We start from the raw sequence: 24442 nt of genomic DNA on the forward strand, positions 1-24442 counted from the left end.
TGCCTTCGCATAGTTTATTGTGTACTGGAACCTTTGCTCAATAGCACGGATTATTGATCGTGGCTCATACCTTAGGTTGTCCACAATCTCCCCATACATAACATTTGCAATAAAGGCAGATGACAGGTTCCGGTGGGCGAACTCTATTTCCTCAATATGACAATTATGTTCCTTAACTATTGAGCACTGCCAGTAGTCTACCCATTTTCATCTGAATGCGTGCACCCACCAAGGACACTGCGGCACCAAACACTTCACATCGTACTCCCTTTTACTGGATTTAACAACCTTGAATTGCCTCCGAAGAGACAACGACCAGAATTTCACTACATCAATAACAGCCTCCTTTGTAGGGTACAAAGCACCCTATGACACCTCGTTCTCATGGTACTGCCACGGTGTCTGATCAACCTCGCTAACCACCAGCTTCGAAAATTCATGATCTCTCCACTCTGCAGGAACTGGAGCATTACCCTCCTCGTCAGATGAATCCCCATCGGCAAGGCCTTCCTCGAACTCTTCAATGATGCTAGGGATGTGCTCCCCTTCATCAGCTACACTCATCGGTTGCAGCTCTAGAATATCACCAACATCCTCTCTGGATCCGACATTAACCTGCTCTGATTCATCTTCCACTGCCTCACTTGGTCCTGCTACTACTTCCGCAGAGTTCACCTCAGTTTGATCTTTCAGGTACGCCTCAGCTAATAAAATCAAAGGCAGGCCACGTTCATAACATATATCTATATACTGCCTCCAAGTTGATGTGGCTTCGATGAGAACAAGCTCACCAAAGTATCCATGACTAGCACGGCTGAGGACAGCTTTCAACTTCAGCTCATGTTGCTGCGGATCCAGTTGGAAAAACCGCATGAGCCATTTGCACACACCCACACTGGTCCTCTCATTAGCTTTACTAAGACCCTTCATGACATGACGAAATCCAGACAGATCTATACCGTTAGGATCGTACCTAATTTCACCCTTACCATAATATATCTGAAAAATTAATTTATCTGTCATCCCTGAAAACACCCGCAAACATAACCAATGTTAAGACCGACAAACTATATTTCTAATTATCGGATAAAATAATTTACCGACACCGATTCATACATAACAATAGGTTTTCAATAATAGTCCTAACCAAACTAACCTATAAATATCACTCTATACAATCTATATTTACTACCTATTGTACCGTGTGCAAATTAAACGCTACCATTTTCTAAATGCTACATCCTAAGTTCGCAAATTATCATATAGTGCAACCTCCTATGTCGCACATTACAACCCTACAATTATTATTCTATAAAATCTACATTTCCAAACCTAATATAGTAAAAATAATATTCTATATTTCACTGCTATCATACAATTTTCTAAGTAAATTTGACAATTTTCTACTAAACATAGAATATTCTAAACCCTAGATCATACATGTCTAAAACCTATGTCATATACTACTACTGTACTAATTAACAACAATAAAAAGAAAAAAAGGATTTACCCGAAAATAATATTCAAATCCGCGGCTCAAATGCAGCAGGGCTTCGCCGGCTCTCTTCCTCCCTTCTCCTCTCCTCTCCTCTCCTCCCTCTTCACAATTTTTTCTTTTTTCTGAATAAAATAGGATTTTAGACTAATTTTAGCCCCTTTTATAGAAGAGGCCAGAGGGGGTGGAGGCCAAGCAGCGCGGACGGGAAGGACCCCTACCCGCCCCCCTCAGGGGGCGGTAAGGCGTCGGTCATGGGCGGGCAAACCCTAGTCACCCTTTGAGAGGGCCGCCCTCTCAGAGGGCGGTTTCTCAGAGGGCTGCAGCCCTCTTAGGGGTTACAGGCGTCTAATTTTACAATTTTTCCTACAGAGAATCTATTTATTTAAATTTTTAATAAAAAAATATTAAAAAAAAAAACTCCTCGGTCTCACCACATGCATGCATGAGGCTCACCTACCCAGCACCCAAGCACACACGCACTAGGCCCTGCAACCTAGCCGCATCTTTTAATCATCATGCACTAATCAGGTGCATGCATGACCTTCTCCATGTTGGACCATGCTACCTCCAGTACGCATGCATCCATCTCTTTTTTCTATTTTTATATTCCATAACGCACACATGCACGCTGTAAAATAATTTTTTTAGCCAGACTCCATGTGACGTCCTGATCTGGTGATTTTTGAGATAATGGTGGCACCACGTAATTGGTCAAGGTTCCGATCTTCCGCATCATAGACCACACAACTTATATGTATGTGTCGTGATGTATTTTAACTCTACCGTATCATAGACTATACATCTTTCATGTACATCTCATAACGTAATTATCTTCACGCGGTCTGCCCTCCACTTCCATGCACTCCCGTGTGGGTCTCGCGGCCTCTTACGTGCTCTGCTTTGAGTCTCACACGCCCCTGTAGCTTCACACACCCTCCCGTGTGGGTCCCTCCTGCTTCCACGTCTGACATGTAAAACACGTGCACCCGACTAGTAATTAAAAAATATGTAGTGGTTCCTGAAATCTTCTCGTGTTCTTATGTGATCTGCCCTCCCTACGTCTACCACGATCTACCACGTTCCATGGTCTGCCCTGTCTCCCAAAACTCGGCATCGACATGTGGCCCCGTGTGTCCGTGCCCCTCTCCACCCAATACCCTCTGTGATTCACGTCACGTCTGTCAATGCGCTTCTTGTTCCCCTCCCAAAATGTGCCTGTGTCTGCCATCATCGTCGGATCCGCGCCCCCTTCGGCGTCCACTTGGTCAATCCACCACCTCCTCCACTGTCGCGTCGCATTCCTCCTCGCCTCGCCGACGGTTCCACCGCCACCTCCCTACCCCGTTCTGCCCCTTTGTGTTGTGCTGCTCCTCGTCCACGGAGCTAGCAGTTTGGAGTGGTAGGATATATGCCACCCCCGCGCCCAACTTGACCACCTCCAGCGGGCGGACACGAATTTTGACGGGATCACACCAGAGATCGCTCGCCGGAGTAGATCGACGACGGCGGGGGCACTGCAGGAGGCGAGTGATACGAGCATGGGATGGTGGAGGCGGGGGCGGCAGATCTGAGCACGACGGTGCTCGTCAGTGCGTTGCCGTTGCAGATGGACCTCCTGCAGCTACCGCTGGAGGTCCCGGTGCTGGGAGCCCCCACGTTCTGCGGCGTCCTTGACTGTCTCTTCACACACTAGCTCTCGCTCCCCGACACCGCTACGCTGGTGGGCGCAACAATAGTTATAGGTTTTTTAAATGAGTAACAGAAGTAGTAGCTTTATGTAACATATGTCAAAATAGTTGTAGATTTTTTAAAATTTACTCTCTTGCCTTTTGAATAGTTATAATTTATCCACAAAATTTGTTGAACACCCTATCTGAATTACATTAACCTGTTTCTAAAATTGCTCACGAATCTATTCTAATTTGCTTCTGATTTTTCATAAAGTTGCTTATATAACTGCATTTAAGAGGTAGACAAATAGATGTATTTTTGATCAAATGCTTCCTCTGTTTTTTCATGCATAGAAGTGAGTCACAAATAAGTATTGCAAGTTCAGATGTAACAAAGTTAAAAATGAAATAAAATGCTCACGTTCTAGTTTTTTTTTCTAAAAATACATGTACATGGCATAAGCCTAAAGCATACACATTTAGTTTTTAGATGTGTCCATACTTATTATGGACGAGACTATCTTAACATGTTCCTCCGGTTGCCACTCCCGGTCTCCTTCTCCTTTGGTATCTAAGTGTGAAAACAAATCGGTAAGTACATTTTTCACATTGCTATCCATATTTTAATTTGAATATGAATACAGATTTGAATATCATTGAATACGAATATGAGTCGGATAGTTCAAATACGAATCTGCATTTGGATATCTACTTGATCGGGTTATATACAAATATCCTACACCTTTAACGATAAGAATTTTTAATGTGGTACGAAAAAATCCGTTCACATTTGGAATTTACTGGAATTACCAAAAATTTAGAAATTTTGTTCAAAATTCATGTCAAATTTAATTTTTTGGTCAAATTTGATTGGATCAGAATATATCAATTTCATTCTCCTCTGAAATTTCTAAAACTTTAACAAAATTTGGTTTCCTGCTTGGCGGATATGGATATTATCCATTTCCACATCCGAATTCAAAGCAATTCGGATATCCATATTTGAATCTGAATCTTGAAAAAGAATTCAGATACATCCATTTAGTATTCATTTCATAAACGAATTTGGATACGGATATCCATATTCGTGTTTTGACGAATACAAATATCAGATAATTCGGATACCTACTATCCATTTTCCATGTATCACCTCAATTGATGACTTTAGTCTCACTTCACTTTTCACCATAGACTGGTGATGGCAAACAAATAATTATATATATTTAATAAAATAAGTTATATCCTAAGAAACGGGTATCTACCATACAAGTGTCCTTACCATGACACCATAGATTTTACTATCGCTATAGAATAAATAAGACATGTACCAATACTTTAAGAAGTTCATTGTGTTCTACATGAAAATCAACCTCCAGATTAGGAGTCTTCCAGATATCTAGAAGTAATACGATCCCCAACTATATAAGGAGTGGGAGGGGGGTACATCAATGAGCCGGAGGGGGAGCCTAGGCAAAGCAATCAAATTACTAGCAAATAGCCAGACAAGCAATAGTCGGATAGAAACAGTTATAACCCATTGATATCTACAACAGAGTCACACCATGATAAAATTTATCTAATAACGGCTTTAGGATTTAGAATACAGAGAACTTGTCGAGTTCAGTAGGAATAGATCTAGATATATACCTATTGTAATTGTCATTTCCTGAAATTAATCAACGCGAAACATGATGTATAGCTATTATCCTAAGAGAGATCTGAACCTGTATAAAATCTCGTGTCTTCTTCGGTACGCACAATTAAGGATCAGGTATTCCTACTTTATACAAGTATTTACATAATCGACTTTACCAATTATCAACAACATGCAATAACATTGATGTGCTGCTCCCTCCTCACTCGCCCTTAACCTCTTTGGCCTTTCGGTCACACGCTCTTCCCCACTCCTGCACCAGCCCGTCCACTGTGCACGAGCTAACCCATGATCGATGGCTTCTTCGCCTCCTCGTCAACCATCATCGGTCCAACCTCCATCCCACCTTCTATAAGTGATTCTCCCCGAACCCTAAACCCTAGCTCACCTCAACACCGTTGTCATTATTAGCACCAAATTGATGGTAGCCTGATCCTCCACACAACGACTATTGTACTTTCCGCATTGCCATATGTCACAATTTGGTGGAGTCTGCTATTTCGCGCACGTGGAACCCTCTCACGCGCGATCAGACAATCTCCCGCTCTTTCATTTTTCGAAAACTTTTTCCCTCCCCATCATTCCTTTTTTAGAAAAGTTTGCACGGGAAAAATTTAGCTCAAAAAGTTTTGAGAAAAAGTTTGTACGAAAAAAATTTAGCTCAAAAAGTTTAAAAAAAAATTTGCATGAGAAAAGTTTAGCTCAAAAATTTTAAGAACGAAAAAATTTATGGAGCGCACGCGCGCAGAATTTTTTTTCGCAATTCGGTACATGTAATTTTCGTAAGAAGGAACTACTTACCTGAAAAATCTGTTAGGCCCCTTTCTACAAAAGAGCCTCCATTATTTATTCACTGCAAAAACGCCCCTCCAAAAATAAGGGAACGCAAAATCCTTATCTGCTCGCCGCGACGAGCGCCATGGCCGCCGCCGCGGTCGTCCACCTCTCCGTCCACTGTCATCTCCACCGCTCGCTGGAGCTGCCCTCCACCTCCTCCTACCGCCCGTGTCTCCCGCGACGCTGCGCGTTCAAGCAGGAGACCGACGGAGACGGCGAGCTGTCGTCGTCGCCGCCCGAGGCGCGGAAGCGCGGGAAGGGGCCGCTGTACAAGCTGAAGGCGGCGATTCAAGGGCTCCCGCTCGGCGGCGGCTGAGGTGTACGGGGGTCAGTACCAGCGCGCCGTCGAGAAGGCGGAGGAGATCTTCTTCTCGGTGACTCGGTGAGCGCCGTTTCGGTACCCTTGCGCCCTGGCATAAGCAGGTCATGCACATATGGGTTAATTTTCGCATTTTGTACGGTGATTTGGATATCCGATGAATGATCGGGTAGTTTAAATGCCCATGGTCAAGTTTACCTGCTTGCGACCGGGACCGGGAGCCTGTTTAATATGAGAATTGCCCCTCATCAGATGCTAAACGTGACCCCGCGTCCGGTCCAGAGCCTAAACTTTACTTGATCATAGGGAGTTTGTCGCCCTGGTTATAAGAGAATAAATTAGATATATTTTACAATGTATGCTAGTATTAAGTTTTATACATGTAGTGATTTCATAAGTGATAATATAATTGTGTCATAATATAACAGTAGAATTTATTAAAAAAGGATCCATGTGTTTTAAAGAAAACACCAAGATAACTTTCAGCGGTTGCGAGTCTTCCATCCATCTACAAGTGTTGTCCAGGAGAGCGCCAGCCTAGAACATGGTCTTCAGGTCGAAAACTTCATTCACTTAGAACTCAGCTCCATCATCCGGGATGTCCTCGAAATCTTCACCTTCTGAGCAGCATCCAGAGGTTGGAAGAAGACAAGCGTGAGTACATGAAGTACTCAGGAAGTGCAGAAAAACATAGCATGAAGGCTTAAGGCAAAAAAAAGCTCGACTCAGGTTGACTGCATTTATGTCATCCTAATCTAGGACTAAAAAAAGACTTAGCAATTCTATTTACTATGTGTGACGACACCAACATTAAAGGAACAGCTCATCGGATTCCATCCGACTGCCAGACTCACCAGATATTTCATATCCAGCTACCAACACATCAGGGTTCCAATACTCGACTACCCAAAACCAACCATCTAAGATCCCCACTAATCATGAAAAAGTCTAAACCCGTTCTTGATCGTAAGCACAGTTGATCGATCAGTTTTATACTCTGCAGAGGTTGCACACTATACCTACGAGTCGTGATTCTCATTTTGTTTCACACTTCCGGGGTATAGAGCCGAGGTCTCACTATAAGATCTTTATAAAGCGTCTCCAAATCCATATGCACTCACTAAGGTTTCACCACTAATAGGAATTCCATCAACTGCAGAGACCCCCTCTGGTGTCACTCAACCGTCCATTGGTGCGTATATAATAAGGAGGACATCTAATTAATTGGCCAGCTCGTACCCATATAAGCATCGTGGTTGCGCTGTTTAGCCGGGTAACATGCTCCACAAACCGATCATTAGGATCTAAAGCAGGTACTTGCACATCACCCAATGCGCACACAGCAGCCATACCAACCAAATCAACATGTCTAGATCCTTATGGTCTATGTTGCTACAAAGATTACCCAAACTGGTTCATGTCGCATAGACCGTTAATCAAGTTAACATTTATCCCACCTGACTTGATAGCACAACTAAGCATTTCTACCTTTGACACCTAAACTACAATACCGATGATAAGGATAATCATGGAAAGTACTAATAAACTCTAAACATGGGATTTATATTAACAAAGCATGCAATTAAAAAGTAAAATACACACTTTCCTACAATAGGGTCAATGTGATCGAGGACACTTGCCTTCAGCAGTGGGTTGCTCAAACTCTTCAAAGATCTGGTCCTGCAGATTCACGTACTGCTCGTCTCCTAATGCAATCGCGCACACCGGAAATAAGCAAGCACAATATCTAAGAACACTACACCAAATAGTAGCAAAGCATTATAAAAAGCCTACTAACGGAAAGTACTCGTTGCTACGATCGCGTGAGCGTAAGAATCGCTTAAACGGAGCTATAACGGGAAAGTTATAAGGGTTTGAAGCTTTGGGGGCCTTTCTGTAAAAAACAAGGGCTAAATTGTAGAAATAGAAAGTTCTAAGGACTTATTTGTAAAAGGGACCTATTGGTAATTATAGAAAAGTTTAGGAGGCTAACAATAAAATAACACGGACAACAAGGGCTTATTGTGAAAACAGAAATGTTTTGGGATCTAAATATAAAATTACCTAATTTCAGAGAATAAGAAATTTATTTTTTTACTGAAAACCCTATTTATTGCGTCAACATGCTAATCGGGCTCAAGCGGATGACATGGCTTGCCATGTAGGACAAAAAGGTGACGTGGTGCCTATGTGGGTGCTGACTGGGCCTATGATCCCGTGGACCAGATGAGGTGGCATGGTCCACCAGTCCATGGTGGTTCAATTACACAAAAGAAGGGGTATGAGATCTCAACCTTCGGTTTTAGATCAGACGGCTCCGAATCATTGGGGGGTTTGGCGGCCGATGGCGACTGGAGAGAGGCGGCACCGCCACAGGCATGGCCGGCGAGGCTCGATCGAGCGCGTCGGGGCACGGAACTCGACAGGATCTATGGCAACAGAAAGAGGAGCGCGCGAGGGTCCTCACCAAGGGGTTCTCGACGGCTGGGAAAAGCTCAGGGATGGCGGGCGGGCGGAGAACGACGGCCGGGGTTGTCGACGAGCTTCGGGGACGAGGTTTCAGTGTGGGTGACGCAAAATTTAGGGTCGGGGAAGCTAGCTAGCGGTCCTGCGATGCCGAAGAGGCGGTTAGCGGGCCTCGGGGTGCAGCAGGGAGTGCTGGGCAATGGAGAGAAGGAGGCAAAGCTTACCAGCGCTCGCCGGGGAGACGGTTCCGGCGACGGGGAGCGGAATTTGACGATCGGAGAAGCTTCCACGTACTCCTGTGGAGCCGATGGCGACCTCAGGTGCGCCGAGGAGGGCTCGGCTGCGGCGGACGGCGTGCAACGGTGCTCTGTGCTTCGGCAATGGCGCTCAACGCGTTTGGCGATGGGGTGAGAGAGAAACGGAGGGCGACAGGGTGCTGCGGAGGCCAACTTATAGCGTGGAGAGGGAGTGGTCCGTTGTGGAGACGTGGGGCGTGGGAGCGGAGATGTGGGCGGTGAAATCGGGCGGCGCGGTTGCAGCGTGAGCACGGGCGCAGGCGCGGGAGGAGCAGAGGGAGGGGGATGACGGGTGGGTCCTGCTTGTCAGAGAGGGAGATGGGCTGGGCTGCGTGCAGAGAGACAGGCCGCAACAAAAGAACGGGCGTCACAGAGTTCGAATCCAATCCGCTATTAGCGGCGGCTCCAATCCATGTGTTGCACAATAATCACTGATCAGCTCGCTGTGAATGCAGGGATATAGGCATACAGTTTTGTAATGTTCATTCTATAGCATAGTTTTGCATTGGAAAGGGCATACGGCATGCCTGCACAGGTCGGGGGCATTCCCCTTCGCGGATTAGCGTTGTCCTCACAAGCCCATTTTGAAAGCAAAATTTCTGCACCGTATTTCGGTATCCTTGAATCCTGTTTTTGTTCGTGCAAAGTCTTTGCTTCTGCAATGATATGCTGCTACATCCTGGTGAACTGGTTGATTAATAGTCTAACCATGTATGGAACTAGGAACGCAAATAAAATGTCCAGTGTTTGCTGATTCAAACCAAACAACTTTGCAATACCAGATTGTGGCAGCATGAACAAACAGTGGTTTGTTAGATGCTGCTATTGCTAGTGTGTCTGCATTGTGCCTACCCAGTTATTAGCCTGTCAAATTGTCCAGAGTCCAGACATGTGATTCAGGCTTACATTGGACCATATTGATGATGAGTCATGTTGTATATCAAGTTATCAACAACAGGGATCACATTTTCTTTTACCCAATTTTTATTGTGCAACATAGAGTCACAGATTGCTTATATGTTCCCTGATTTCCTTCACCTTTTCAGGTTGCCACTCATCTAGGCAGATATGTTATCACTATGATGAGCAGTGGTGTTGTACTTGGGGTTGGATTTCAGCTATCAGGTTTGTCATACATTTGTATCGCGTTGCCTCTGCTTTATAGCTCTCTTTTCATTTCTCATAATAGATCGTTTATGGAGTTCCAATTAATTAGTCAGACTATCTTTCTTTCTTTAGGTGGAGACAGCCAAATGAATGAACTAATTTGGTATAGCTGGCTTGGTGGAGTAATTATCGGTACAATGATAGGTGCAAACAGTGTCCTAGAGGAACACTGCAAAGCTGGACATAGCAATGTCGTCATAACAGGAAGGTAGCTTATGTTCATCCTTCTATCAACATGCCTTGTGTATATTTTGGTAGAAAGTAATACACAACCGGTTTCATTTTCATTTATCTTTTGACTTGTAGATGTTTTTTTTTTCAGAAAGTATTGCGCAACATATTTCTAGATAGCAAAAAATGGTTTTCCTAAACAGAAAACTGTTGACGCTAATGAATTTTCTCCTAGCTACAAAGTAGGAACTAAAGTTTTGTGGTGCTTATCGAGTTTTCGCAGTTTCACTGGTTGCATCCATTGGATAGGTAGTTTCGTACCGTTTTTTCCTGTTTGGCAATGAATGTTGACCTTAGGTTTTTGAATTTTGCAGCACTAGAGGGTTAGGAAAAGCACTTGCTCGTGAGTTTCTTCTTTCTGGAGATCGTGTTGTGATTGCTTCACGAAGGTGGTGTTATTGAGCATGACGCTCAAACTTTATTCTTGCTGCATAAATTCCCATATATTTATTTCTTATAGAGTTTGATGCTTTTTGATAGCGCGAATATTGCTTGCATTCAACTGAATAACAGGAGTACAATATATATAGACCTCTACCGAGGATCTTCCTCTACCTGATTTATAGAAACAAGATCAGGGACGAGATCCGGGAGATCAGGCGCATAAGGAAAGGCTAGGCGGGAAAGACTCAACCGCCAACCATCTAAATAGAGAAGGGGATCACCTAAACAGGGAAAGAGATAAACTCTTAACACCCCCCTGCAGTCGGAATGTCCACAGGACAGACGTTAAGACTGGAGCGAAACTCACAAAAAACAGAAGTGGGAAGCCCCTTGGTGAAGATGTCAGCAAACTGGGATGTCGTCGGGACATGGAGAACGCGAACATCTCCAATAGCAACACACTCGTGGACGAAGTGGAGATCGATCTCGACATGCTTCGTTCGCTTATGCTGAACAGGGTTGGTTGATAAGTAGACAGCACTGACATTATCACAATAGACCAAGGTGCTCTTCGTCAGGGGACTGTGGAGTTCCTGTAGCAACTGTCGAAGCCAGCAAGCCTCGGCCACGCCATTGGCGACTGCCCGGTACTCAGCCTCGGCACTGGAGCGGGACACCGTGTTCTGCCGCTTGGAGGACCAGGAAACCAGGTTGTCACCAAGGAACACAGCGTAGCCTGAAGTAGACTTGCGTGTGTCCGGACAACCGGCCCAATCAGCATCGGTGTAGACAAGCAGAGCAGAGGTCGTCGACGGTCGCAGAAGAAGGCCATGACCAATTGTCCCTTGCAGATAGCGCAGGATGCGTTTAACTGCAGAGAGGTGAACGTCACGAGGATCATGCATGTGGAGACACACCTGCTGAACAGCATAAGAGATATCGGGCCGAGTGAAGGTGAGGTACTGCAATGCACCAACCAAACTGCGGTACTGAGTGGGGTCGCTGACAGGTGCACCGACTGTGGAGGAGACCTTGGCATGAGTGTCGACGGGGGTACTGCACGGCTTGCAGTTGGTCATGCCAGCTCGCTCAAGCACATCCAGAGTGTACTGCTGTTGTGAAAGAAAGAGGCCCTCAGAACACTGCTGAACAGCCACACCCAGGAAGTGATGGAGGACACCGAGATCCTTCATGGAGAATTCCTTCTGAAGTGCAGTGATGATGCGACGAAGGAGATCCTGGCTGGAGGCAGTGAGGACAATGTCATCCACATATAGCAGTAAGTATGCCCTGTCGGTCCCGTGGCGATAGATGAACAAGGAGGTGTCAGACTTGGCCTCAGTGAATCCCAAAGTGAGCAAGTGCGCAGCAAAGCGACTATACCAGGCACGAGGCGCCTGCTTCAGACCATACAGGGACTTATTGAGACGACAAATAGCATGTGGCTGAGTAGGATCAACAAAACCTGTGGGCTGTGAGCAGTAGACCGTCTCAGTGAGAGTGCCATGCAAGAAGGCATTCTTGACGTCGAGCTGGTGAACCGGCCAGTGCTGAGAGAGCGCCAGGGACAGAACAGTACGAACAGTCGCAGGCTTGACCATCGGACTGAAAGTCTCGTCATAATCCACACCGGGGCGCTGGGTGAAGCCACGGAGGACCCAACGTGCCTTATATCTGTTGAGGGAACCATCGGCATGGAACTTGTGGTGGAAAATCCACTTGCCGGTGACGATGTTGGCGCCGAAAGGACGCGGGACGAGATCCCACATGTTGTTGGAGAGCAAGGCGCTGTACTCCTCTTCCATCGCGCGTCGCCAGTGTGGATCGGCGAGGGCGCTGCGATAGGTCTTCGGAATGGGCGAGAGGGCCGTGGCACTGAACGCGGCTGGCAGACGAAAGCCAGACTTGCCGCGGGTGGCCATCCCGTGCTGGTTAACCACCGGGGCGATGGGGACAGCACCAGGTGGAAGCCGGGCAGGTGCAGGAGCCACGGGCGGTGAAGGAGAGGGTGCCGCCGGGATGGGCGCAGCAGTGACAAGGCGTGGACGGCGGCTGTACACCAGCAGGGGCGCAGTCGTCGCGGGCGCACGGGGCGCAGCAGGTGCCAGCGCCGTCGGTGACAAGGCCGCGCGGGGCGCAGGTGACGAGGCCGCGCGTGGCGCGGGAGCCGTCGGGGCCGCGCATGGCGCGGGGGATGTCGGGGCCACCGGGGCCGCACGTGGCGCGGGGGATGACGGGGCCGCGCGTGGCGCGGGGGATGACGGGGCCGCGCGTGGCGCGGGGGATGACGGGGCCGCCGGGGCCGCGCGTGGCGCGACGGGTGAAGGCGACACCGTGGCCGCGCGTGGCGCGGGCGATGCCGAGGCCGCCGGGGCCACGCGTGGCGCGGGCGATGCCGAGGCCGCCGGGGCCACGCGTGGCGCGACGGGTGAAGGCGACACCGTGGCCGCGCGTGGTGCGGGCGATGCCACCGTGGCCGTGCGTGGCGTGGACGCTGTCGTCGAGGTCGAGACCGTGGGAGGCGCGGTGGGCAGGTGCGGCACCAGACGCTGCAGGCCCGGGGCGTCAGCAGCCGTAGCGGGTGGGACGTTGGTCGCAGCAACTACGGCGGGCGAGGTGCCAAGCGAGGCGAGGCGAGTACCTGCAGGGGAGGGACCGATCGGAAAGACCGAAACCTCAAACTTAGACAAGAAGTCAAGGTCAGTGGACGATGCTCGAGAGCCAGCGAGGGGAAAGCATGTCTCATCAAAGACAACATGGCGGGAAGTGATGATTCTGTTGGACGAGAGGTCCAAGCAGCGGTAACCCTTGTGGTTACTGGAGTAGCCAAGAAAGACGCAAAGACTCGACCGGGGAGCAAGCTTGTGAGGCGCGGTTGAGGACATGTTGAGGTAACATGCGCAGCCGAACACACGGAGGTGGTCGTAGGAGGGATGGGAACCAAACAGGGCAAAGTGGGGGGTGCCGAGTGCCAGTGTTGTGGTGGGTAGTCGATTGATGAGGTATGTGGCGGTGTGAAGGCCTTCGACCCAATATGACGGGGCAAGGGAGGCCTGAAAGAGCATGGAACGTATGATGTTATTAATGGAACGAATCATACGCTCGGCTTTACCGTTTTGAGAGGACGTGTAGGGGCACGACATCCGGAGCAGGACGCCATTGGTGAGAAATAAGGTGCGAGTTGAGAAGTTATTAAACTCGTGGCCGTTGTCACACTGAACGCTCCGAATGGTGCAACCGAACTGCGTCTTCACATAAGAGAAAAAATTAGCCAAGGCGGGAAACGTCTTGGATTTGAGCCGAAGCGGGAACGTCCAAAGGAAGTGCGAGCAGTCATCAAGAATAACAAGATAATATTTGTAACCGGATACACTGGTAACAGGGGAGGTCCACAGATCACAATGAATCAAATCAAAATTCTTAAGAGCTCGCGAGGAGGAGGTTCCAAAAGGTAATCTAATGTGACGCCCAACTTGGCATGCATGACAAAGAGAATCACTAGTATTTTTATTCCAACTGATGGCGAAGGTACTAGCGAGTTTGGACAGAGCCTCATGCCCAGGATGCCCAAGACGACGATGCCAAGTGGTGAAGGGGGGTGCTGCAACAAGGGCGCATGACTCCGTGGAATGCACTGGGGCGGTGAGAGTGTAGAGGGGCCCGGAACTATTGCACCTGGCGATCACGCTCCTGGAATTGAGATCCTTCACAGAGAGACCAAACGGGTCAAATTTGACAGAACAATTATTATCAATAGTGAACTGACGAACAGAGATGAGGTTTTTAATGATATCAGGGGTAACAAGGATATTATTGAGATGAAAGGGACCCGGTAGGACAGAGTGGCTAGACGCTGTGATAGGTAAAGTAGATCCATTGCCAACTACAATGGAGGAGGAGCGTGGTGGGCGAAACAAGGAGATGTTACCAGTGTCGGGAGTCATATGACTGGAGGCGCCGGAGTCCATGACCCAATCAGTTGCACCGGGAGGATTGAGGGTCATGGTGCTGAAGTTGCTGGTGAGGGACTGCTGATCCCAAGATCCGGACCACGGTGTCCACGGTGAGGCCTGGTGAGCCGAGGCAGCAAGCACCGCGGTGGGCTGCGGAGGTGGCCCAAGCTGCTGTTGGGCCTGCCCGAACGGCGTCGGCAGGAATGGCCTAGGGGCGAGCTGGGCGAAGTGGGCCAGCGGAGGCGCGTAGTGGGCCGGGGCAGCCAGCAGGGCCTGCTGGTACGCGGCCTGGGGCGCGGGCGCACGCGGCACCTTGCCACCGCGCTGCTGTGGACCGGGCCACATGGTGATTTGCCCGGTCCACGGGTTGTAGATCGAGGGCCATGGCGCCGTGGCCTTGCCGCCGCCGCCGCCGTTGCCACGACGGCGCCGGCGACCTCCACCGGCAGAGCCGCCGCCGGTGCTGCCGGAGGGCGCCGTGGAGCTGGTAGATCCGCCATGGGGCGCCGCCGGGCCACCAGTGGAGGGGGTGCCGGGGGGAGCAGAGCCGCAGGAAGGCCGCGCCGGAGCAGCGACAAGGGCGGTCGCCGGAGGTGGTGTTGGCGCGCTGGAATCGATCTCCTCGAGGATGAGGTCGTTGTAGACCTCATCGAAGGAGGGGAATGGCTTGGAGCGCTTGAAGTGGGCCTTCATGTGGGCGAATTTCTCGTTTAGGCCGCGCTGCACATTGAGGACGAGGGTGCGGTCGCGGATGACCTCACCGAGGTCGTCGAGAGCGTCGGTCGTCCCCTTCATCTTGCGGCAGTAGTCGTTGATCGAGAGGTCGCCCTGCACGAAGACACGAAATTCGGCGTCGAGGCGAAGGGCGCGAGCTTCGCGGTTGCCGAGGAATTGCGCCTTGATGGTGATCCAGGCGTGGCGTGCTGTGCCGTTGCGGGTGCGGGCGGACTCCATCAGCTCGGGGGAGAGCGTGCCCAGCACCCACGACAGGACGACGGCGTCCATGCGCCGCCAAGACGTCACGGCGGGGAAGGAGGCGTCGGAGAGGATGTGGTCGGCGAGGGCGTACCGCTCGAGGGTGAGGAGGACGAGGTCGCGCCAGCGGTTGTAGTGGGAGGAGAGGGGGTCCAGAACCACGGGCACGAGGGCACGGATGTTCTGGACGCCCGCCGCCTGCGCGTGGAGATTGGCGATGGTGGCGGCCTCGTAGTCGTGGACGTCGAGGTCGTCGACGGCGCCGTCGCCAGGTGGGAAGGCAGCGCCGCGAGCAGCGGCCGCGGCGCGCTCGAGATCGGCAGCGGCCTGGCGTTCCGTCGCGAGAACGTCCTGGGCGGCGGCGGCGGCCTTGGCAGCCTCATCGGCGGCGCCAACCAGGTCCTGGCGGGCCTTCTCCCGCGCGGCCGCGTCCTCGGCGCGCTGCTGGGCATCAGCGGCGGCGGGAGCGGGCGGAGGGTCACCAGGTGGCATGGCGGCGGCGCGGCACCAGGGAGGCGGCGCAGGCAGGTGAGGTTTAGCGGAAGCGAGTTGTCACGGGATCGTGACGGCCTCTTGATACCATGATAGCGCGAATATTGCTTGCATTCAACTGAATAATAGGAGTACAATATATATAGACCTCTACCGAGGATCTTCCTCTACCTGATTTATAGAAACAAGATCAGGGACGAGATCCGAGAGATCAGCCGCATAAGGAAAGGCTAGGCGGGAAAGACTCAACCGCCAGCCATCTAAATAGAGAAGGGGATCACCTAAACAGGGAAAGAGATAAACTCTAACACTTTTCTTAGTTTTAAATATATCCTTTTTTTTAAGGCAGCCCTGAATCAGTTCTTCAGACCATTAAAGAACTCGAAGGGAACATACAGGAGGGCTTATCAGTCACCAAAAAGAAAGAAAGGAAAACGTTATTGCATGCCAAGGTTATTGGTACATCTTGTGATGTCTGTAAACCTGAAGATGTGAAGAAGCTAGTGAATTTTGCTATCGATGAGCTTGGCTCAGTTGACATTTGGGTAGGTAATTCTTTGCAGCTAGTAGCTTACACCTGTATCTTATTTGGTCTACATCCTGTATTCATTGAACCGAATAGCTACTCAGAGTTCAATTGTGGCTGATTATGGAGTGCACAACCTTACATCAATCGGGAAATATGCTTTTACATATAATGGCATTAAGCTATACTTTGTGTTGCCCACTGTTAGCTTCTATGTTGTCCTGTACGATCATTTGGTTACATCAAAGCACATTATATATGTTTCTTCTTTTATCTTATCTACAGATAAATAACGCTGGCACAAAGGTTTTAGGCCGCTGGTAAAATTTTCAGATGATGACATCACTCAGGTTTTTTTATTTTTATATTCTGTTATTTTCTTTCTGTTGCCCTCTAATACAGTGTTTATACATGTACCATTGATCAGAAGACCTGGCTTAACCATGCCATCTAATTTCTTTCATTGTTTACAGATCGTCTCAACAAACCTAGTTGGCTCTTTACTGTGCACCAGGGAAGCCATGAATGTCATGCAATACCAAGAAAAGGGAGGCCATATATTTAACATGGATGAAGCAGGTTCTGGAGGATCAAGAACACTATTGACAGCTGTGTAAGCACATTACTTTCTAATACTCTGTTGCTTCTCTATAGTTTATACTCTAGAGATGTTGTATTGTATTTTTCGTATTGGCTAAAACTTGAGTGCGTTGTGTTGGATTTCCTTGGTGAAGCTAAATCTTATGCTGAGCTCCAAATTTGTAGCTATGGTTCAACTAAATGTGGACTGAGGCAGTTTCAAGCATCACTTCTGAAGGAAAGCAGGAGATCAAAAGTACACACTGCCTCTCCTGGTATGGTCCTCACAGACCTTCTTTTAAGGTAACCTCTCTATACTTATGAATTTTGGAGTTACTCACTTATCAGATGTCATGATATGACATCTGATACATGCCTATTTGCGTTGGACGAGACGTAAGTGTTCATGATGTTTAAACTGCAGGGTTCTGTGTAACAATTGCAAAACAAGATCTGACTTGGGTGCTTCTTTGCATACATCTTTGCCTTACACATCAAGCACCTAATTGTGTAGATGTTTCTGAGATAACCTTAGTATATGGTGCTATGGGATAAACTATGCTATAACTAGGTGAATTAGTTGTTTCTGTGTATGCATAAGTAATTGGTGAGATATCTTTCAGCTATGATGCTCACAAATAACTAAAATAACAGAAGGATCAAACATGGCCTTAACAGAAGGATCAAATATGGCGATACTTCTTTCCCACACTCTTCACATATGATCTGATTGACCCTTCTGTTGTTGCATGTTAGAATGGATGAAGTACTATTGTTTACTGATAACCCGTTTCTTTGCAGTGGTTCATCTCTCAGAAATAAACAGATGTTCAATTTAATATGTGAGCTTCCAGAAACAGTAGCAAGGACATTGGTTCCAAGGATGAGAGTTGTAAAAGGAAGTGGAAAGGCAATCAACTACTTGACACCGCCAAGGATTTTGCTTGCCTTGGTTACTGATGCATGGGTTCAACAGGGCCGATGGTTTGATGAAGAGGTACACTGGTCTTCTTATTTTTATAATTAATATTTTCTTAGCTTTAGATTTTATCCAATAGCATCTATAATTCTAGCTTTAGCTTTTATTCAGTAACATCAATAATTTCAGTAGAAGCCAAAATAGAATTATGCTTTTACGATTATTCATCCTCTACAGATATTTGGAATATTGGAGCTTAGATCGTTGAACTCTTATGCTTCTCAAATTTACATTTCGAAAGATAGAACATTGAGTTCTACAATTGAGTTACATGTCTAAAGAAAGAACGGTTGAACTTTCATTGTACTGTTTTTTTGGCTTTAGTCGTTTCTGGTTGTCAATTCCACGTGTGCTAGCGATTTGGTGGATAGTACTAAAGTATAGTTAATTTAATCCAATGTGTTTTCCTTCAGAATCCTACATGAGGCTACTTAGAAATTGGGCTTTACATTATTTTATATATCCAAAACATTCATACCTGAAATCAGACTGTATTTACATATATACCGCTTTTTCATAAATTTAACACACTCTAAGCCTCCACAAAAATGTAAGCAAAATATTGTTTAACAGTGATTATATGGAAAGTGCTTTGTTCTTGCTATAATATATTTGAGATGGACTACTAAAAGGTGAGAGTAGTGTGTCTATGCGTTAGGAGATAATGAGATATTGCTAGTGTGTCTATGCATTAGGTGATACTGAGATATCATTCAAGCAATCAAGTTTATGCTTTAGCTGCATAATGATTTTTCTTATGTTCTTTTAGTTATATGATGAATCATTTATCCATTACAGGGAAGAGCGGTATATGCTGCTGAGGCTGATAGAATTCGCAACTGGGCTGAAAGTCGAACACGCTTCTCCTTCACAGATGCCATGGAGGTGTACACGGAAAACACATGGGTTTCTGTATTCTCGCTCTCTGTGGTCTGTGCGTTCATAATTCTTTCCAGCTCGAGGGGAACTCTTCCTGGCACATGATCCCCAGAGTTTCCAAACTATATGGCCACATACGCCAGGTTTTTTCACCAAAGGCACTCTTCTATTATCGGAAGGCATATGACACGACACTGACGAATGGGGAAAAGATGAACCCACAAATGTAGATAGGTGCAAGGGAGATCAGCAGCTGCTTCCTCTCACCATTTAAGGGTTAGCTAACCAATTGCTCAGAAAAGGGTAAATAGAATTTGTTATGTGGGCATTCCACTGTGGTAAGTTAGTCTGTGATCTGTGACTTTCAAGGACATGTATGCGAGGTTAACTGAGCACAAGTAGAGTCGGCAGAAGTTCTTACCTAATGTACATGCATGTAGTTATGATGATCATTGTAACTTTGTGTTGATCACTTGTACCCTTCAAGACACTACATAGCATCACCACAGTATATAACTCAGAAGAGAAGTAGCATGTACCATATATGGAGCATCTATTGGTTTTGCAATACAGGAAACCTAGGTAGTTCTGTGAAAGTGTTCTCTGGTTAATCATGGTCAAAAGTGTGAGGTGTTTCGCCCATTTCATCTTTTAGATTACCAGGGGAAAGACAAGAAAAGCTTTATAAAGGTAAGCTTGGAATGGCTTGGATCTTTGCACTCTGGTTTCGGAACTGATAATCAGAACTCCGGTTTGGATAGCACCACTAAGGATAAGATTATTTTTAAGAAAAATTCTAGAAAACACCTGCTAAAGTGCAGTACGGATGGCATGCTCTCCTAAAAGAAAAGGAGGAAAAGAGGCCATCTTTCCAAGTGTTGATAACAGCAGGCACTTTGAAGTTGGATGTCAATTCTTTCCTTTTCGTGAGCACTCTGAAGTTCCAACTGTTGGAAGTTGGACGCAGACTTCTCTTATATTATGAAAGCGCGTCGCGAGCGCGCGATTCCATTGAGCCACGTCAAAAAAAATAGTCAGCCGTCAGATTTGGCACGGGCGGTTGGATCTGGTAGAGAGAAGTCAGCGTCCACTAGGCAATGAGGAACTGCACTGGAGTCTACCGTGGTTGTCTTGAAAGTTCCTTCTCCGCTTGGCCAATGCTAGAAAAAAAATCCCCTACCCACTCTCTCACTCCCTCGTTCAAGATGCTCTGGCTCCACCCTCCCGCCGCCGCCGACCCCTCCTCACACCATCTTGCCCCGTCATCACCTTCTCCTCCGCACGCCATCTCCTCATGCTTGCTCCCCACGTACCTCCTCGGGTAGCCACAACCGCCGCTATCTCCTAAAGCCACCATGCTGCCTCTCCGCAGCCTCCTTCCTATCTGCTTCCTCCCATAGCATGGAGCGAGAAGGGCGGATGAGAAGAAGGTGGTGCGGTGGCGAGCCAGAGGGTCAGATAGGCCGTGGGGGCACCGCAGCTCACGCGTGGTGAGTCGGACCGTGAGCTTGCTCGGTAGTCACAACGGCTAACGTGTGACACACCGCCGCCGCCACATGGCCGCAGGAGGAGCATGGGTGGTGTGCAGCCGATCCCATCGGGATCAACGAGAAGAGTGACTAGGGAATGGGGTTGATGCTCTTGGGCCTCCTTGCAGCAACGACCTCCTCCATTAATGAATCCCATATCCTTATCATTGTCGCTACCCCGGTTTCCACCTCCATAGTGACAAGTTGTGCAAGTCCTTAAGCCAGTTGAATAAGTGAACGAGAGCTCCCGACATCAGGGCCGCTACCCTCACCGAATTGCAGACCAATGGCGTTGTCTACGACCAACTCCACTCTCGACTTGACCAACACTAGCGTTAGGGTGTTTAGCAATGCACACAGGGTAGGACGTTCGAGGTAATGCTTCACAGTCCAGATGCTTTATCTGAGGAGTATCCTATCATCAAGGACACACACCATCATGAAGAGGAGATAGTAGTGTAGTGGACTAAGGCTGGGTTGCCATCGATTTCCCGGGCATTTTCATCCTACACATGTGGTAATGTACAATGCATGGAGATTGGCTTGCATGAGCAATTCTGGCTTTCCATTATCAGCGTGTCTGTTTTTAGCAAATGGGTTGAGGAATCACCTTCTACTACTAAGTTTGCTTGTTTCGATGAGTGCATGAAATGGCATCATCCATGGCCACCACTAGCACAAATAAAAAAAACATAGGTAGTGGACCTGAGCTACGGTCATCCCCGCGTCCATCGTTTGAGCGCAGTCAAGGTGCAAGGTGGTCAATCCCACACCCATGGCTACCACCTGCTCTAAGGCTTCGTTGATGTTTAATCATCTACAACAATTCTCGTCAATTGGTGTGGAGTTATGGCATGGTGGAAGACATCAATACTGTTGAACACTCCACTGTGTTGACATCTTCTTTGAGTCTTGTGGTCCTGTCAAGTGTAAAAACTTTGCATCAACTTGGGATTTCCACTGTGTTTGCAGTTCTAAGTTCTATGAGATCCTAGAAGGGCCATGGTGCAAGGGATGTACCTACCTTGAAAGATACAATGTTTAATATTAGCTTGATCTGAAATTTGAGTTCTTCATTTGCTACGTTTGAAAGCATTCAATGTCTGGCATTTTGACAATGTTTCAACTAGATGTATTTTGACAATGTTCAACCAGATGCATAAAATCTATTTAAGTATTCAAATAGAGTTGGTTAATTAAAATCAGGGCAGCCCCTTAGTTGTATCCTAAAGAATTTCATTAAGAAACAAAAATGATTGATATGTCTATAATATTCATCTCCATTCCCCAACTTCACAATTTGATGCAGTTTTAGTCTGCTGTTTACGAATCCCCTTTCTGTTGAAATTGATTAATGTGGGATTAGTGCAACTAAAGACAGAGAAAAGAAAATAAAAACTGCATATTCTTTTCCTAATAGTTAGTATTATTTATAGTTAAAATCCATATGCTAGATTAGATGTTATGGACTGCCCCTAGGCAAAGACCACTCTCCCTACTTGCAGTTTGTTTTTCACCAAGTGATTTACTGTCCAAGAAGACTTTAAGATCATCAATTGGGTTACTTAAAATATGATGGGTTGAGGTGTCAAACTAGAAACTGTAGACTTTCTAATTGTCTTCGTATACAACGCTCGAAGAATTTGTTACTAAAATAAGGAATTTAGGACATATCAAATTGTAGATCTCCTTTTCAGGTTTTTTGGAACTGCCATGCAACCATGGGAAGAGTTTAGAGCAAGGAAGAAGATAGTGTTAGAGAAAAAAAGGATAATGAAAAAGGAAATCAAATGAAAAGAATATTTTGATTGCTTTCTTTTACCGGGTAATGGGCAATTATGTTTATAGGAGTAGAGATGGAAGATAAATCTAAGTCTTCTAAGAATTCTTTAATTCTTTGAACAACAAAGCTTCAATTTGATCTGCTTATGTGCTCTGCAAATATATATATATATATATAAACGGGATAAATGTGACCTCGGCGACGGGCCACACGACGAGCCAACGGCATGGTAATTTCTAGTTTCATATGGCCGGCCGATCCCCCTTCCTCATGGCCTCATAATACTCAAACACCTTGTGCATATATTTGAATTTTTCTCTACACGCATTCACATCGTCTCGATGAAGCTCCAACTACAAGGGAAAACATGTACAAATTCTGATTGGTTCACCTGTCATACGGATAGAGGAACTGGGTCTGTTTGTTAGAGCTCTGTAGCAAAACTGGCTCTACTAGATTATGATTGTGATTTTGGTGATTAATGACAATATGATCATTAGAACTAATATGTTTATCAAGTATATACTTTAATAGGTCCCATGGATGCAATACATGAAGAAGCTACCGTAGTAGGGATAAAGATGGGCTGAATTGGACAAGTCACAGGAAGATAACCCACCAGATAGTCCGGTGCAGAAGAAATTGAACTCAATGGAGCATCTCTGACAAAGAGAGAGAAGGCTGAAGACTTAACCGGATAGTCTAGTGCTCAGTAAGGTATAACACCAGAGCTTTATCTGTAGAGAAGAATAGAATTGAAGAAGCCACCGGATAGTTCGGTGTTGGTGAAGAAGGTAGAAGTTGAACTCACAGGAAGGGTCCGGTGATCAGCGGAAGATATACATTGGATCAATTCTTATAGAGAGGGTTGCAAGTGTTAAAGATTGGAGAACAACGGACCGAAAGATCCGGTGATGGGAAGTGAGTGTATCGGAGGTTTTACCAGAGTATTTCTTGTAGAGGCGATTCCAAGTGATGAAGAACGAAGATGAACTGGCCGGATGGTCTGGTGTCGAGAGGAAGTGCACTGAAGGCTTACACCAAAGTATTTTGCATAGAGAAAAAGTGGTGCAGTCTGACTCAGAATAACTCACTGGATTGTCTAGTGATGGAGATGAAGTATACACCAGAGTATTCGGTGTTCACATAGGCTTTAAATGGAAGTCCAATGGCTAGTTCTGAGGATGTACTCGCCGGATGTTCCGGTGATGGTACTACTGTTAACACTGGAACATCCAGTGATTACAGTAAAGTTAAGTCGTTGGGGCAACGGCTAACTGGTTGGTTTGAGACTATAAATACCTACTTACTCGGCTATTTGAATGTGCTGGAGTCTAGAAAATACAGAGACACTTGAGAAGACATCCAAGCCAACAAAGTGCTTAATGTGATCATACAAGGCAATTAAGCACATGTTTAGTGAGTGATTAGTGCTTATAGACCTAGATAGAATGTTACTAGGTGATTACTGCCTAGAGAGTGGAATAAGGAGTGATTTTAGCTTTGTACCGGGTGGTACACCGGCATCTTGGAGTCTTGGTGACTCGCCGGCACCTTGAGCCAGAGTTGCTCGAGCTTGTTGACCCTTCGACTTGGTATAGAGCGGTAGCAAGACACGTGTACGGGGATGCAGAGACTCTTGTCTTGGTGGCTCAAGTTCTGAAGTGAAGACGACGACAAGTGATCAGGAGAGAGGCTAGTTGTGAGATCTTGTCTTTGTGGCTTGTTGGCTCATCCGAGTTGAGACTTTGTTTTTGTGACTTGGTGACTCAAGAGCCGTGACTGGAAGAATCTTAGCGACCGGGAGCATATCTTTAATAGAGTTTCAACGTGGACTAGAGGTGACATTCACTTGTGCCGAGTTTGTTTTTTCTATTATATTTACGCTTCCGCGTTTACATTCTTGCAATCTACCTTTGTGCATTTACTTTTCTAAGTAATTTGTTAGGATTGGCTGTAGATTGTAAACTTTTTGAGCGGTAGAATAGACACATTAGATAAATCTAGAGCACATTTAGATAAAATTTGATATAGTTTGACTTATGAAGTTTTTTGGAGCCAATTAGGTTAGTTTTTAAGTGTCCTAATTCATCTCCCTCCTCTTACGACGTCACCGATCCTTTCAAGCTCTCCTGATCTAAATTATCTTGAGAAAGTGATTTTCAGAGGAAAGTAATTTTGTGATTGAAAGTGATTCTTTAGAGTAAGCTCTATGGAGAAAGTGA

At 46.7% G+C, this 24442-nt stretch overlaps 1 pseudogene; it reads left to right on the forward strand.

Annotated features, from left to right (window-relative positions):
• The first annotated feature begins 5679 nt into the window (after positions 1–5679).
• LOC133925903 (probable chlorophyll(ide) b reductase NYC1, chloroplastic) lies at positions 5680–19471 on the forward strand (annotated as a pseudogene).
• Positions 19472–24442: the final 4971 nt, after the last annotated feature.

The sequence above is a fragment of the Phragmites australis genome, chromosome 1 (genome assembly GCF_958298935.1).
Source record: "Phragmites australis chromosome 1, lpPhrAust1.1, whole genome shotgun sequence".
In the NCBI taxonomy this organism is placed as follows: domain Eukaryota; kingdom Viridiplantae; phylum Streptophyta; class Magnoliopsida; order Poales; family Poaceae; genus Phragmites; species Phragmites australis.